General features: G+C 46.4%; 1 protein-coding gene across 11 annotated transcripts in view; it reads left to right on the top strand.

The window, feature by feature from the left end:
- The window catches only part of GAS7 (growth arrest specific 7), a 289,491-nt gene that overhangs the window by 194,912 nt on the left and 77,513 nt on the right, over positions 1-17,066 (top strand). The window lies entirely within an intron of this gene.

Raw genomic sequence — 17,066 nt, 5'->3', positions numbered from 1 at the left:
TCTTCTTCTTCCATTTTTCTCTTCTACGGAGATCTTTAGACTGGGGCATCCTAATTTGCCTACTTGGGTTAGGACAAGTGTGCTGGCCTGTCGTCACTTGCCTCTTTACCATTCATTACATGGCAGAGCCCAGTGGCTTAGCAGAGTCCAGCCAGTAATCCCATAGCAGGATCTCTACCAGTCATTAGATCGACCAACACTCATTAATTATAGGCCAAAGGAAGTACAGGTCTACTGTGAATTGTGTACCCATCGGGAATGACTTTTGCTTGATTTGAACTCTTTTTGAAAAGAGCTGGTCTGTGATTACTGGACTCCTAGGGAAATGGCATTATGATGTTTTGGGGGTGGCAGGGACGTGGCACGCAGGCAAGGTCAGGACCTCTGGAATCCAGGAGAGCTGTCCTTCCAAACCACTACCTTCTATATATCTATCTATATAATAGATATTATTATATCTATATCTATATAGATATATCTGTTATCTATATCTATCTATCTCTCTCTATATATATATTTCTCTTCCTGAGTTTGTGTCTGATGCCACCCTCACCTGTAATACTTGTTGCAAAATTACCAGGCGCCCTCTTTTCATCGGACCCAAACTCAGACACTCATAGAACTAAACATGGAAAACACATGCATGAAGCAGCTCAACTGAGTATTTTAAAAAAATGGCAGGTAGTGGTAACCTTCTCAGCCCCAACCAGCTGTGTACAGGCAGGAAGGTGGGGCTGGTGGGACGACACCTCATGATTTTCTGAAAGAAAATAGATATCCAGATGTTTATGAACAAAACTCTATTTTTCATTGTTGAAAACTAACAACATTTTTAAGCACTGTGTACACAGAATGGAAGCTTCTGTCGACAGTCTCTAGTATAGTATATATATCGAGATAGGTTATATATATAGTATATATAGAGAGATAGATATTATACTATATATACTATAGATGTCTATATATACTATAGATGTCTATATATACTATAGATACTATATATACTATAGATGTCTATAGTATATATAGATAGATAATATCTCTGTATATACTATATATAGATAGATATTATCTATATATAGATATTATATACTATATAGATATATCTATATATACTATATATAGATATTATCTATCTACAGATACAGATATAATTTATCTGTCTATAGATATAGATATAATCCATCTATCTATATAGATACTATCTATAGATATAGATATCATCTATATAGATACTATCCATATATAGATCTTATCTATCTATATCTATAGATATAATCTATAGATATACAGATATAGATGTTATCTATAGTATATATCTATATAGATATCTGTCTATATATCGTATATATCTAGATATCTATATATACTATATATATAGATAATGTATATACGATATATAGAGATAATATCTATCTGTATACTATATATACTGTATCTAGTATATATAGATAATATCTATCTATATATAGTATATGTAGATATCTATCTCTATATAGATCTATATATGTAGATAAGATATATCTCTCTCTCTCTCTTTTTTTTTTTTTTTTTTTTTTGAGGTAGAGTCCTGCTCTGTTGCCCAGGCTGGAGTGCAATGGCTCAGTCTCGGCTCACTACAGCCACCGCCTTCTGGGTTCAAGTGATTCTCCTGCTGCCTCAACCTCCCAGGTAGCTGGGATTACAGGCACACGCCACCATGCCCAGCTAATTTTTGTATTTTTAGTAGAGACAGGGTTTCACCATGTTGGTCAGGCTGGTCTTGAACTCCTGACCTTGTGATCCGTCCAACCTCGGCCTCCCAAAGTGCTAGGATTACAGGCATGAGCCACTGCCCAGGAAGACATTTTATGAATAAACTTGGAAATGAGAGGTTGTGAAAGGGAACCAAGCAAGAGAGTAAAAAATCTGGGGCGAGCGGACTCATTAGTTAACAGGTATGAAGCACCAGTTTCAAGAGGGATCTTAAAACCCATCCTACTCTGCCTTTTTTCTGGGGCTTTTATGTGTGTCCAACATTAGCGCAGGAAGCTCTGCCATTCTGGGGCTTGAGTGGAGACTGTGGGGTAGGGTGTGGGAATGGGAGCCTGCAGTGCGGCGGGAAGTTTTGGGCTACAGGGAGGATCAGTCTGGATGGACATAACCAGAGTGAGCTTTTAAAGGGTTGGGTCCCAGGGAGTCAGTGAAACTCCTAGTCTACATGGAAATGATCTGCAGGTTATATTCTAATAAGTGAGTGGGCAAGGACCATGTGAATTGATTATCAAGTTACAAGTATTTGCTAAATGCCTTCTGTGTGCCAGGCTCTATCTAATTAGCCTCTTGGATGCCTTCTTGCAGGGGTGGTGTGGGCGAACACAGTGCGAATGGCTACTTGTTTGCAAAGACAGAATGCTTGCTGAAGTGGATATGAGATTGTTAAAATGAGACGTTCTTTGGGTTGGAGTCCATTGTCTTTCCTGCCTGAATATTGTGCTGAGAGTCCTTCCACCTCCAAACACCCTACGAGGCCTTGAGTTGCAACCCATACGAGCTCACCACCCACGACTGTTTGAGACGGTGCCTCCCTGAGCAAAGCTGGCATGAGGTCCCATCTATGAGATTGTTATTGTTGGAGGAAGACCTTGGAGTGGGGCAATGGCTTTTTTGTTACTTCATTCTGAGCTGGATTCCAAAGTGGGCAGTACTCATCCAAGAGGTGTGGGAGGAGGAAAACAGGGTGAGAAGTTAGTCATGCAGGGTGCTGTGTTTACTGCCCGCCCGCTGCCTGTGAGCACTGTGCCCCGCGGAGCAGAAGGGGCACTGAGATGCACTGGGGTCTTGTCATCCTTGGACGGATCCTGAGCTGTGCTGTGCAGGTAGCAGGCACCCTGGACATTTCTGTGGCATGAAGCTCCTGCCCTCTCGCCGGCTGTGGTTAACGCCTATCTGTGTGTCCAAAGATACCCTCAGCCCCAGAAAGTGGCTCCTGTGAGATCAGTCGAAAGTCAAGCCATTTATTGCGTGGTCTGCCACAGGGGTGGACTCTTGGAGTAATATGTTGGGATAGGGTCCTACTCCCACTCTGAAAACTTGGCCAGATTGTGGGGACCCCGTGGGGGGCCTTGGTGGCTGGTGACATATGGAGTGGGGAGGTTGGAGCAAAAGCAGTTTTCCAACTGGTACAGAAAATGTCATTGTTTTCATAATCAATATTACTATACTCATGGGCTTTGGGTGAATACCTGCGTGGACTTGTGCTGCGGCTGGAGCATGGCTGTCCTGTGCTTTCTTTACTGCCCCTCTGGGCCATGCCAGACACCTGCAGTCTCTGCTATGGAACCCCCAGGCTCCTCTGTTTCTCATTTGTCCAGACTTTCTCATCCCCAGATCAACTTCCAGGTGTTCGCTGGACCTCTATCCCCGTCTCCCATCACCCCCAGCCAGCCCCAGCCTTCTGCTTCGTGTTACGGGTTGAGTTGTGTCCCACAAAAGGTGTCCAAGTTCTAACTCGCCAGTGCCTGTGAATGTGATCTTATTTGGAAGTAAGATCTTTGAAATGATCAAGTTAAGATGTGGTCCTCCAGTGTGGTGATGCTTCAAGGATCTAAACCTAGAAATACCATTTGACCCGGCCTTCCCATTACTGGGTGTATATACCCAAAGGATAATAAATCATGCTGCTATAAAGACACGTGCACACGTATGGTTATTGTGGCACGTTCACAATAGCAAAGACTTGGAACCAACCCAAATGCCCATCAATGATAGACTGGATTAAGAAAATGTGGCACATATACACCATGGAATACTATGCAGCCATAAAAAAGGATGAGTTCATGTCTTTTATGGGGACATGGATGAAGCTGGAAACCATTATTCTGAGCAAACTATCACAAGGACAGAAAACCAAATACCGCATGTTCTCACTCATAGGTGGGAATTGAACAATGAGATCACTTGGGCGCAGGGAGGGGAACATCACACACCGGGGCCTGTCATGGGGTGGGGGGAGGGGGGAGGGATAGCATTAGGAGATATACCTAATGTAAATGACGAGTTAATGGGTACAGCACACCATCATGGCACATGTATACATATGTAACAAACCTGCACGTTGTGCACATGTACCCTAGAACTTAAAGTATAATTAAAAAACAAAGTGTTCTTCCTGGAGCATAGTGGACCCATATCCGATATGGTGGGGTCCTCATCACAAGGGGGAAATGTGGACTCAGAGACAGACACGCATAGAGGGAAGATGCTGCGAAGGCACAGGGAGAAAGCCATCTACAAGCCAAGGAATGCCCAAGGCCACCACAAGCTAGGAGAGAGGCCTGGGACAGATTCTCAGAAGGAGTCAACCCTGCCAGTATCTTGATTTCAGACTTCTGGCCTCCAGAACTGTCACAAGACGTTTCTGTTCTTTAAGCCGCCCAGTAATGTGGTATTTTGTTACAGCCCCCTGGAAACTGACACGCTTCCCCCGCCCCGCACTGTGGTATCTTTGAGCACTGATACCTGAGCAGTGGAATCGTGTCCTGGAGGATGCTGTAAACAGGTTGCAATCCGTCCCCTACGTTTCAATACCCGGCATGAGGTTCAGGTGGCACGAGCAACAGAAAGGGTGGCTTGTTTTCCCATTGCCTTGCCAGGGCGTCGGTGAATGTGGAGTACAGGCTCTTGCTTAGAAGAGCTGTCTTGGTACCAGTTCCAAGAAAGATGGATGTTTTTAAAATGTGATTTTGTTTTTTGGGTACAAGCTACAGAAAAGAGGGACTTAAAAAGCAATTCATTTCCAAATACTTGTGATCCTTCTCCCGGCTGCTCTGAACCATACCAGGGAGGCCTTGACTGAAGGTCTTACCTGCAGCTCTGCTGTTTCCTGGTATGTTAAGCTCTTCCTTGCATTTCCAGGATCCCGACATTGCAGTTCCCCCATCTCTAAAAGAGAGAGTTAGGCTAGTTTTTAAAACCTTTCAGGCTCTGTATGTCCCCCGGGAGACAACCCTGATGGCCGCTGCAGAGGAGGGCTCAGCTCCTGCCTCCACTTCCTTTTTTTCCCTGATTCCTGCTGGCTGGGTGCCTCCCCACAGTGAGACGCCACCTCGTCAAGTTGCAGGGAAGGTGCTTGTTCACGGTGCTTCTTTCCAAGGCATGGCATTAGGGAGGGTTTTACGTCCTCTTTTCACTTTTATTTGTTTTCCAATGTTTCTTCCCTGGACCTGTATTACTTTTATAAGTAGGATAAAAATAATTTCTCGTGGCCGGGCGCGGTGGCTCAAGCCTGTAATCCCAGCACTTTGGGAGGCCGAGACGGGCGGATCACGAAGTCAGGAGATCAAGACCATCCGGGCTAACACGGTGAAACCCCGTCTCTACTAAAAATACAAAAAATTAGCCGGGCGTGGTGGTGGGCGCTTGTAGTCCCAGCTACTAGGGAGGCTGAGGCAGGAGAATGGCGTAAACCCGGGAGGCGGAGCTTGCAGTGAGCTGAGATCCGGCCACTGTACTCCAGCCTGGGTGACAGAGCGAGACTCCTCTCAAAAAAAAAAAATAATTTCTCTGAAATAGAGGAGAGGGCTGGAGCTTAGTGCTAAGGCTTTCTTTTACTTCCCATTCCCCAGCATAACCCTCGTGCTCCTCTGTTTCTCTTGATCTTTCTCAGATTTCTGTTTCCATTCATGTCCCTTGCCTCTCTCTTCGGCTTGAATCTTCTAGCTGTCTTTTGGGGTGTTGCTAAGCTAAACAAGTGCTCTTATGTTCTGGCCATCAGGGGTTTGTTCCAGGGCCAGGCTGTGTGAACCTGAACCTGAGCCTGAAAAGGCCCAGGGCTTTTTTTGTTTTTATGTGATAAAAGGAACACCCAATAATACCCAGCCCATGTGCTGTGCTCTCTGCCACTGGAGAAGGAGTGTGCCAGGCTGGAAGGCAAGGAGATGGTGATTCCTTGTCTCAGACCAAGACTTCACTTGCTTTTTGCTCCCAGTATATACAAATGATATGTGCTGATTGGTGAGATGGGTGCCACTGCAGAAAGGTACGGAGAGGACAGAGCAGAGGCAAAGCCTTGGGAAGTGGAAGAACAGAAAGGGCCAGGGGCACACGGTGATTAGGTGATTTTTGAATGCCGCAGTGCCACCCAGCTGGCTCCACTCTTTTGTATGAAGAGTAGATTCTTATTACAAGGTGTGCAGACACAGAACTTTCTTCACTAGCAGAATTTAGAGATAGAGATGAAAATCTCAAGTAACTTTTATGATGACCTGAGTATCTGGGGACCTGGCTGATTTCACGACTCTCGGTGAATCTGCCCTGTTGCGTTCACTCTTTTCCTAGATCTCTCTGACCGACCTGATGTCATTTCTGTAGTTTTTTGTTTTTGTTTTTTTTTTTTTTTTTTGAGACGGAGTCTCGCTCTGTCGCCCAGGCTGGAGTGCAGTGGTGTGATCTCGGCTCACTGCAAGCTCCGCCTCCCAGGTTCATGCCATTCTCCTGCCTCAACCTCCCGAGTAGCTGGGACTACAGGTGCCCGCCACCACGCCTGGCTAATTTTTTGTATTTTTAGCAGAGACGGGGTTTCATCGTGTTAGCCAGGATGGTCTTGATCTCCTGACCTTGTGATCCACCCATCTTGGCCTCCCAAAGTGCTGGGATTACAGGTGTGAGCACCGTGCCCGGCCTGTAGTTTTCATCATTACCACCCGTTTGGAGGAAATGGCGCAGGCAGAGGGTGCTTTCAAGAGTAATTGGTGGGTTGTTTTGATTCTTGTGCCTTTCTTTTAAAGGGTCCTACCTCCAACACCTGGATAAAGGTAGCAGCTGGTGCAGAGAAAACCCTGCCCTTTGTCGCCTTCTAGACCAGTGCTTCTCAAAGTGCGGTCCCCAGACCAGCAGCATCAGCATCACCTGGGAACTTGTTAGATATGCACTTTCTCAGGCCCTACCCCAGACCTACTAAATCAGAAACTCTAGGGGTGAGACCCAGAAATTTGCATTTTAATGCTCCCTCCAGGGGACTGTGATGCTCATATCACACAGCATCACAGGACTGGCTTGAAACTGACCATCTCAGTATGAAACAGACCAAGTCCTAATCAATGGCTAACAGCTGCAATCTGTTTTAACCAGTCCTCCAAGTGATCCTGATGGGCTCTGACTTTTGAGATGCGCTCCTTTAAGGCTGCCCCTGTTCCTAGCATCTTACCATGCCCCTCCACAGATGAGCTTTTCGGTCCTCTTTGCGGAGAGGTTTTTAAACCTCCTGCAATTTCCCAAGGAATCTTATTTCCTTATTTCCTTCAACTATAAAATGCTGCCTAGTTCTGCTTCATTTTCTGTGGTCTTTTCTATCCTGAATGCCCTTTTTGATGTTTGAGAATAGCTTTTTTTTTGCCCAGAATTTCTATACATGTTTTACAGTGCTGGTTCATGATAAGGACTTTTTCTGTGTGCCTGAAGGAGCCATGGGGCTAAATGGCCATCCTCTTCCTTGGGAATCCAGCAAGTTTACAAGTAGTTTTATGGCTGCACCTGAGAGATTATTGCTGATTTCTATTTCCCAAAATAGCCTTAGCTCTTTCTGTTTCCCCCAAGTCCTGTGAAAAGCAATACTCAGTGATTTTGAGCGTAATTTTTTTTTTTTTTGAGACAAAGTCTTATCCTGTCACTCGGGGTGGAGTGCAGTGGCGTGATCTCGGCTCACTGCAACCTCCGCCTCCCGAGTTTAGGTAATTCTCCTGCCTCAGCCTCCCAAGTAACTGGGTTTACAGGCATATACCACCACGCCCAGCTAATTTTTTTATTTTTAGTAGAGACGGGGTTTCACCGTGTTGGCCAGGCTGGTCTCGAACTCCTGACCTCAAGTGTTCCACCTGCCTCGGCCTCCCAAAGTGCTGGGATCACAGGCATGAGCCACTGTACCTGGCCTTGAGCATAATTTATACACGTAAAGTCACACTTTTTACTGGAAAGTCTTCTATATGTGGATTACAGTGCAAGCAATTGAAATTAATAAAGGCTGAGTTTCTCAGAAAACAACAACAAAAAGTTGATGCATAAGTGAAAAAATGCCATTTTGTGGGAGAAGTTTCCGAGCAGTAGTGTGGTATGATTGTCCATGGAGAGATTATAGAAGCACTGCTTGGAGCCTGTTAAAAAGCCACAGTTCAACATGGTCCCGAAGAATATTCCAGATGTCAGCCTAATGGCCTCTGGGCCGGTGTTGGCCATTTACAGGGCAGTGTGCTCTGATGCATGTCCTTGGGCGGGGACCGTCTTGTTACAGGACTAGAAACCCACTCATACTAACTTATGAAAAAAGGGCATTTATTAGAGGGATATGGGGGCATCTCACAGAAACGCAGGTGTAAGGATGGGAAAATTAGGTGCCAAGATTGATTGTCCTAACTGTGGGGCCTTGTGATGTCTTATGCTGCTACTTTTTCTTTTTTTCCTTTTCTTTTCTTTTTCTTTTTTGTCTTTTCCTCTTTTATAAAATAGAGACGGGGTCTCACTATATTGCCCAGGCTGGTCTGGAGCTCCTGGGCTCAAGACATCTATGTTGGCCTCCCGAAGTGCTAGGATCATGGGCGGGAGCCACAGTGCTGGCCGATGCCTCTTATTTCTCTGAATGCATCTTTCTCTCCGCAGTCTTGCCTTTTCTTCTTCAGCAGCCATTTGGCAGAAGTGGCCACTTATGGTGGAAGGGGACCACCCCAAGTCCTGTTCCATACAACTCTTGGCAGGTCCAGTAGCAACAGCCAAGTAGTCACACCCATAGCATGTGGATCCAAACTAGGATTTGGGCAGTTTCTTAGAGAAGAGTCTTGAACATGTATAGCTGGATACTGTGAAATACATATTTGGTCTTCTGTCCAGCTCCCTGGCATAAACCCTTGGAATCTCCAGAATCTTAAGACTGTCTCTTGTTTGCTAATGAGACGATGGGTGTCTGGGAGCCCCTAGGCAGCTTCAGGATGGGAGTTGGTCACAGGAAAGACCAAGGCATGATTAGAAGGTTGGAACTTCAGCCCCTACCCTACACACCTCTGGGGAGAGGAAAGAGGCTGATTGTCAATTCCCAATGATGGCATCAATCATGTCTATATACTGAAGCCTCCATAAGAACCTAGAAAAACAGAGCGTTGAGAGCTTCTGGTTAACTGAGCACATGGAGCCTGGGGAGTGGTACCTGGAGAGGGCATGGAAGCCCCGTGCCCCTTCCCCCATCCCTGGCCCTATGCATCTCTTCCATCTGCCTCTTCATCTGTATCCTTTGTCATAGCCTGTGTAATAAGTGGGTAAAGGTTAGTAAAGTGTTTCCCTGAGTTCAGTGAGCTGCTTTTGCAAAGGAATCGAACCCGTGGAGGGAGTTGTAGAATCCCTGATTTATAGCCTATCTATCAGGCGTGTAGGTGACAACCTGCTGCTTGTGATTGGTGTCTGAAGCAGGGAGTAGCCTTGTGGGATTGAGGCTTCAGCCTGTGGGATCTGACGCTATCTCCAGGTAGACAGGATCAGAATCAAATTAAATTATAGGATACTGTGCTGGTGTCTGCTGGATACTTGCTGGCTAGTATGACGGGGGAAACCCCCATTTACCTGATGTCAGAAGTGTTGAGTGGTGTTGGGTCGAGAGTAGGAGAAACAGTTCAGTTTTTCCTATGTTATCAGATGTAGCAAATGATTGTAATTTGTTATGTTTTATTATTCTGATTGTGATTTTTAAAACTCCACTTAATAGGCCGGGCGCAGTGGCTCAAGCCTGTAATCCCAGCACTTTGGGAGGCCGAGACGGGCGGATCACGAGGTCAGGAGATCGAGACCATCCTGGCTAACATGGTGAAACCCCGTCTCTACTAAAAAAATACAAAAAACTAGCCGGGCGAGGTGGCGGGCGCCTGTAGTCCCAGCTACTCCGGAGGCTGAGGCAGGAGAATGGCGTAAACCCGGGAGGCGGAGCTTGCAGTGAGCTGAGATCCAGCCACTGCACTCCAGCCTGGGCAACAGAGCGAGACTCCGTCTCAAAAAAATAAAAAAAAAAATAAAACTCCACTTAATAGATAAATACGCCAACCTTTTCCTTTTGTGATTTCTGCCATTTGAGGCCGCACTTTAAAAGGTCTTTACCAATAAAAGATGGTAATATTTTCTTCTAGCAGTCTTATGGACTATTCCCCCCCACTTTAAAATATTAAACCATATGGAATTTAATTTCTGAAAATGAATGAGAAAGGGACCTACCTCAGTATTTTTCAAATAGTTCGCCCATTGTTCAAACAGCATTGACTGATTCAGCCTTTCACCATTGCCTTGAGAAGCACCTCCTTACCATATGCTAAACTAGTCTGGCCGGATCTGTTTCTGGTCTTTTTCCCTTGGTCTTTCTCTCTATTCCTACACCAAGTTTTATCTATCATGAAAATTTCTTATAGATTCAAGTAGGATATACTATAAAAAATAGAGCCTTCTGGCCTGGCGTGGTGGCTCATGCCTGTAATCCCGGCACTTTGGGAGGCCGAGGTGGGCAGGTCACCTGAGATCAGGAGTTGGAGACCAGCCTGGCCAATATGCAGAAACGCTGTCTCTAATAAAAATATTAAAATGAGCCGGGTGTGGTGGTGCATGCCTGTAATCCCATCTACTTGGGAGGCTGAGGCAGGAGAATCACTTGAACCCGGGAGGTAGAGGTTGCAGTGAGCCAAGATCATGCCACTGTACTTCAGCCTGGGCGAAAGAGTGAGACTCTGTCTCAAAAAAAAAAAAAATTATATATATATACACACACACACACGCACACACATATATATATATATATATCGTCTTCTTACTTTGGTTTCATTTTTCAGAGTGAACCAGCATCAAATGCTTCTTGTCTTGTGTATTCTTTCGGCACATTTGCCTTGCATACACAAGCACAGACATTTTATTTGCACCCTTTTGTTAAAGTGAGAACCTTTTGTACATGTAGTGTGTTTTGGAGCCTTTCACTCCAACAGTCATGCACTTCAGGAGCTCCGCAGAACGCCACCCTGTCAATACATCATTGTCCCCTGTTGGCGAACATTTAGGTTACTTCCCAAGAGTCTTTTCCCTCTAATGAAAAGTGCTCCACAAAATACCTTCATACTTACATTATTGCACACCTAAAACTCTCGTTAGGTCAAAAGACACGTGCATTTGGGCTTTTGACGGATGTCTCCAAACTGCCTTTCACAGAGAGGCATTCCCACCTGGTTTTTGCAGACTCTGGTTAAATAGGGGTTATCAGTCACAAAGGAGCTGCTTTATCCCATGGGTGGAAACATAGTGTCTTACAGTCTTAGCTTGTATTTCTCCAATTTTGAATGAGAACGAGCATCTTTTTTTTTGGTTATTGATCATTTGCAGTACAGGTGTCTGTAAATCACCTGTCTGTGCTCTTTGCTCTTCTTAAACTGGGCTGCTGACTGATCGGTAGTTTGTACGGCGTGAAGGGAATAGAGGCTTTATCTGTCTCCCTGGCCGCCTTCTTGGTCTGTCCCTCTGTCTCTCTATCTTTCTTTTAATCTACATGCATATACATGTGTATCTTGAAAAATCAGCTATTAGCCGTGTTACTGAACGTAATTCTAATAGTTGCTTTGAGCTGTGTCCTCATTCATCCATCAAACAATTGCTGAGTGTCCGTGGTACCCGGGAGACAGGTCCACATTTGTTCAGTACAGTCACAACATCTGAATACATCTGGTAGGAGGGATAGGTATGAAAGCAGGGGATGTAGCTGAGGCAGAACGAGATTATTCTTCCAGCCATCCTGTTAGCTCCCTAGGGCAGAGACGATGCTGTGAGCCCCCCTGCTGCTCCCCAGTGCTCAGAAAGTCTGAATGAATTGACAAGGAGCATAGCACTGCACTGTTAGGTCACCTGGACTCTTCTGGTGCCATGCCACAGTGAGAATAGCTGGCCGCCTCAGCTCTGCTGTCCCTGTCAACTCCAAACACCTGGGAACAGGATTGCTTAAAACTTGTCCTTCCTGTCCTGTAACTCAGGACTTGGCCCTCAGGGGCTTAAGATAAGACTTTGGGAAGGAGGCCAGGCCCTACTAGAGGCACCTCCCCCACTCTTGCTGCCTGTGCCCACACATTGGAACCTTTTCCCTGCAACCTTTTCCCTCCGGGCTTCCCTCACTGCAGCACTCACTGCTTTTGTGCCTTCTCCTTTCTCCTCATCTTCACCTATTCTAGAAAGACTGAGGACTCAGTCATGCTCATGGACTTGTGACAATCTCTTAATTCATATAGCACCCCTGGGAACTCAAGTAGCAAAGACCCATGTCAAAGCCACGGCTCTTAGAAGGTTTTGGGGAGTTCCTTAAATTACTCTACATTGCTACCATGTGTCTTGCCTGATCCTAAGTCTAACCCACCCCCTGGGGCTGTTGTCTGGGTCCGGGTGCCTCCTGATCCTTGGCTGGGTTCCATGACTCTCCTACTATGGAGTATACTAGTTAGTTTTCCCCACATGTGGTTAGTCACTGAGATCGCTTGGTAAAAATGGTGATTTGAATTCCTCCCAAGCTACTCAACCAGAAGCTCCAGGAGTGACGTCTGGGCATCGGTATTTCTAACAAGTGGCCCCAGTAGTTCTGGTGAGTAACTGGATTGGGAAATGAGACCAGAGCTTTGCCGAACACCTGTGCTTAGGTTCTGGATCTGGAACATCCAGGCTTTGGATTCGATAAGGTTTCTTCTCAGTTTCTCAACCATAAGATGGGAATCATATGTATGAGCTGGCGGTAAGTTACCAGCACCTGTTGTCTCGGTGACAAGACACATCTCTCCAACATTGCAGTCAACCTTCCTTGCCCTTCAACCCAGGTTTGGGTCAGTGATCTTCTTTTATTTATTTATTTATTTATTTATTTTTATTTTTTTGTTTGAGACGGAGTCTTGCTCTGTCGCCCAGGCTGGAGTGCAGTGGCCGGATCTCAGCTCACTGCAAGCTCTGCCTCCCGGGTTTACGCCATTCTCCTGCCTCAGCCTCCCGTGTAGCTGGGACTACAGGCGCCCGCCACCTCACCCAGCTAGTTTTTTTTGTATTTTTTAGTAGAGACGGGGTTTCACTGTGTTAACCAGGATGGTCTTGATCTCCTGACCTCATGATCTACCCGTCTCGGCCTCCCAAAGTACTGGGATTACAGGCTTGAGCCACCGCGCCCGGCCGGTGATCTTCTTTTAAATGCTCATGGATTCCCAGTGTGTTTGCACGGGTCTACACTCTGTAAGGAGGCTGGTAGATCAGGGACCCTAATGGGAATTGAGAGACAGGCTTGGACAGCTCCAGGCAGCACCCCCTACTCCCTGTGACCCTTCGAATTCCTTGGCGATTCCTGGATTCCTGGCCCTGCTCTTTCACAGGCCCTCTGTGCAGGCTGGAGCCAGACCAGAGCTTGGTTCTGGCAAATGTGAAAGGGCCCCACTGATGGGACCTCAGCTTCATCCCGTCAGTAACACAGTTTCTGTATCATCTGTGAAATGGGCACAGGAGCCCCTGCTCCCCACTGAGATTGTAGGGTTGCCCTAAGAATTTTGTAAGCAGCTGTGAGTGGGAAGTTGGGGACCACTCATAGTGATGTCTCCCTGGGTAACTAAGGGATAGCCCGACACCAGAGCAATGCTAAAGGTGGCATTCTAGCCCCCTCTTCACTCCTAGCACCCCTCTTTTGGGAGATGTGCTCCTTGTAGGCATCAAAAGGAGGGGTGAGGCAGGGAGCCAGCTTCTGGGGTAGAAGTTGGGAAGTAAAGAAGAGGAAGGAAGGAATGGAGGTGGTTTTGGTTTTTTGTTTTGTCTTATTGTTGTTCTTCAGTGTCTGTGTCAGAAACTGTGCTGAGAGCTGTATGTACCTCACTGAGTCCTGTACTCAACACTAGGAAGCTGGGACCCCGGTACTGCTATCCCCCACTTTACAACAGGGAAACTGAGGCTGAATAACACGGTCATTGTTAAAAAGAATAGATCTGGGGTTTTTGAACACCTCTCTGTGAGATGCCAGCGTCAGAGCTCTTAATAAGGGATTCTCAGACCTGAGAGTATACCAGAATCACCCAGAGGGCACCCAACAGGTTCCAGCTAATGCTGATGCTGCTGGTCTGGGGACCATACTTTGAGAACTACTGCCCTGGATGATCCAGTCTGGCCCCTGTTACCTCTGACCTTATCTTCTTCTATTTCCCCCTCCCCCCAATTCCTCTTCAGCCACACTAGCCTCCTTGCTGCTCTCTGTGATGAAAGACGTGCTTCCGCCTCAGAACGTTTTTATTTTATGTTCCCTTCATTTGGGATTCTCTTCCCTCAAATATGTGTGTGTCTTGCTCCTTCCCTCTGTGATAGGAGCCTTCCAAGATGGCCCCCAACATACTCACCTCCTGATACACCCTTGTGTCATCCCTTCCCACCCTCCCTCCTGGGTGGTCCATGAGACTGATAGATTGTGACAATCATGATGGAGTGTCATTTTTGAGACTAGGTTATACAAGACATTGTGCCCTTTGCCTTGCTTCCCTTTGACTCGCTCACTCTGGGCAAAGTCAGCAGCCATATTGTGCACAGCCCCCTGGCAAGGAACTTTGGCTCCTGCCAGCATCCTTAGGGCGAGCCTTCTTACAAGTAGCTCTTCCAGCCCCAGTCAAGCCTTCAAGTGAGGCAGTGCCCACTGACGTCCTGATCCCAACCTCATGGGGGAACCTGAGGCAGAATTGCCCAGCTAAGCCATTAAAACAATATGAAATAATGAACGTTTGATGTTTCCAGCTGTTAAATTGGGGGTAATTTGTGATGTAGCAATAGATACATAGTACATGTCTCTCAGATCTTCATTCTGTGTTCCTTTTTTGATGAGACCTTCCCTGGCCATTCTTAAATTACAGCTTCTTTCTAATAACACTTTCTATCCCCTTCCCTGACTTATTCTCCTTAGTGTGTACTAACAGCTAACCTGATACGTTTTGCTTATTTATTGTTGTCTCCTGGCACAACTCCCTCCCCTAGTCCCATTAGAAAATGTTTAAGTTTTCCCTTACGGAAAATGTTATACACATACACATTTTATACACATGTGCATGTGTCTAAAATTAATTTAAGATTGAATGACATAATGACTACTAGAATCTAAGCTGAAGGAGGAGGAGTTTAGCCACTTACATTTCCTGCGATATAACCCCGTGTCCGGCGCAGTGCCTAACACAGAATAGGCCCTCAAATATGTATTGAATGAATAATAATAATATTCATATTGAGGATGATTCTCAAAAGGTGGTTTATAGATTAAAATACATTGTTTTGCTGCAGCTCCCAGAGTCCCAGCCTAGAGCTCAGACATGGTGAGTGTGGCCAGAAAATGGGGGTCTTTGTTGTCAGACCAAGTTCAGAGATGCCACTTCTCACTGAGGCCTCAGTTCCTTCCATTAGAAGTGGAAATGGGCTGGTCGCAGTGGCTCACGCCTGTAATCCCAGCACTTTGGGAGGCCAAGACCGGCAGATCACGAGGTCAGGAGATCGAGACCATCCTGGCTAACACAGTGAAACCCCATCTCTACTAAAAACTACAAAAAAATTAGCCGGGCATAGTGGTGGGCGCCTGTAGTCCCAGCTCTTTGGGAGGCTGAGGCGGGAGAATGGCTTGAACCCAGGAGGCGGAGCTTGCAGTGAGCTGAGATCACGCCACTGCATTCCAGTCTGGGCAACAGAGCGAGACTCCCTCTCAAAAAAAAAAAAAAGGAAATGACAGCACCTATCTCATAGGTGTTTTGTGACCACTGAAGGAGATGCCAGATGTGGAGGGACTTGGCGTGACTAGGCGTAAATGGTTCTTCAGAGATTAATCGTTTCTTTCCTGTAGAGAAACTGTGGCTATGATTTAAATATCATTTACTCTCTTTTTGAGATGGAGTCTTGCTCTGTCGCCCAGGCTGGAGTGCAATGATGCGCTCTCTGCTCACCGTAACCTCTGTCTCCTGGCTTCAAGCAATTCTCCTGCCTCAGCCATTTACTTTTAAGAGGGGATTTCAGATGTCTTGTAGCAATGACTGTACTAGAAGGCATTGAAAAGCCAGAGATGGAGGAAACTCTGGTGCAAGGGAGGGGACCAGGTCTCTGTGAACTGCTGCTGTTGTATTGGCCAAGCGAGATAAGCAGGGGCCTCCAGGAGAATGTGAGCTGATTGCAAATTCTACATCTGCCTGAGCCAAGGCACTGGGGCTCCCTTGGAGGACAGGGCAACATGGCCTGGGGGCAAGCCAGCTTCTGGGTAGGAAGGGACAAGGGCTGAGAAACGGAGTGGCAGGGCTGCCGTATGTCTAGAAAAACCCAGCCATAGCCCAGGCAGACCCTCCTTGTGAGGACTACAGGGCAAGGAGAGAAGCCATGGGTAGGGAGACCACCAAACCAGGGCAAGGAAGAAAGAAAAGGTGGTGGGAGGGAGGAGGAGATACGGCAAGTAGCACAGAAAGGTGAGTATAAAGAGAGGCAAAGAGTAAAAGACTGCAGGAATCTCAGATCAAAAGTCAAGACCCCAAAGCCCATTTCCTTCTGCTCTGGTATCTGTGGTTATTTTACCTGATAACCACAGGGGGCAGCAGAGAGTCAGCACAAGCCAAGAAAAGTGGGTGAGCCCCAGCAGGAGGCCACTGGGGGCCAGAGGCTTGCAGATGGACCCGTGGCCAATCACCATAACCAGTGACTTAGGTCCAGGGGCTCCTTGTGGCTTTGCCACTGGAGCCCAATATTCCTCATGCAGGCAGGATACAGCCTTGACAAGGGGAAATGAAGCCCGGAAGTGACTATTTAAAATTAATAACTTCTGCCTAGCTCACTGTTTTTAAATTTTATTATTACTGTTTTACAGATGGAGCCTCTGTGCTCTGAAACTCAGATTTACATACTCTTCAACCTTTCAACTAGACTGTAACTTTACAAGTTATTCGTTCGTTCACTCATTCATTCATTTATTCATTTATAGAGATGGGGTCTTGCTGTGTTGTCCAGACTGGACTTGAACTCCTGGATCCTCTTACATCAGCCTCCCAAGTAGCTGGGACTACAGGCGT

Source organism: Macaca mulatta, chromosome 16 (genome assembly GCF_049350105.2).
Source record: "Macaca mulatta isolate MMU2019108-1 chromosome 16, T2T-MMU8v2.0, whole genome shotgun sequence".
NCBI classification, from domain to species: Eukaryota; Metazoa; Chordata; class Mammalia; order Primates; family Cercopithecidae; genus Macaca; species Macaca mulatta.
Note: the sequence above shows the minus strand (reverse complement) of the source record. Positions and strands in the feature narration are given on the sequence as shown.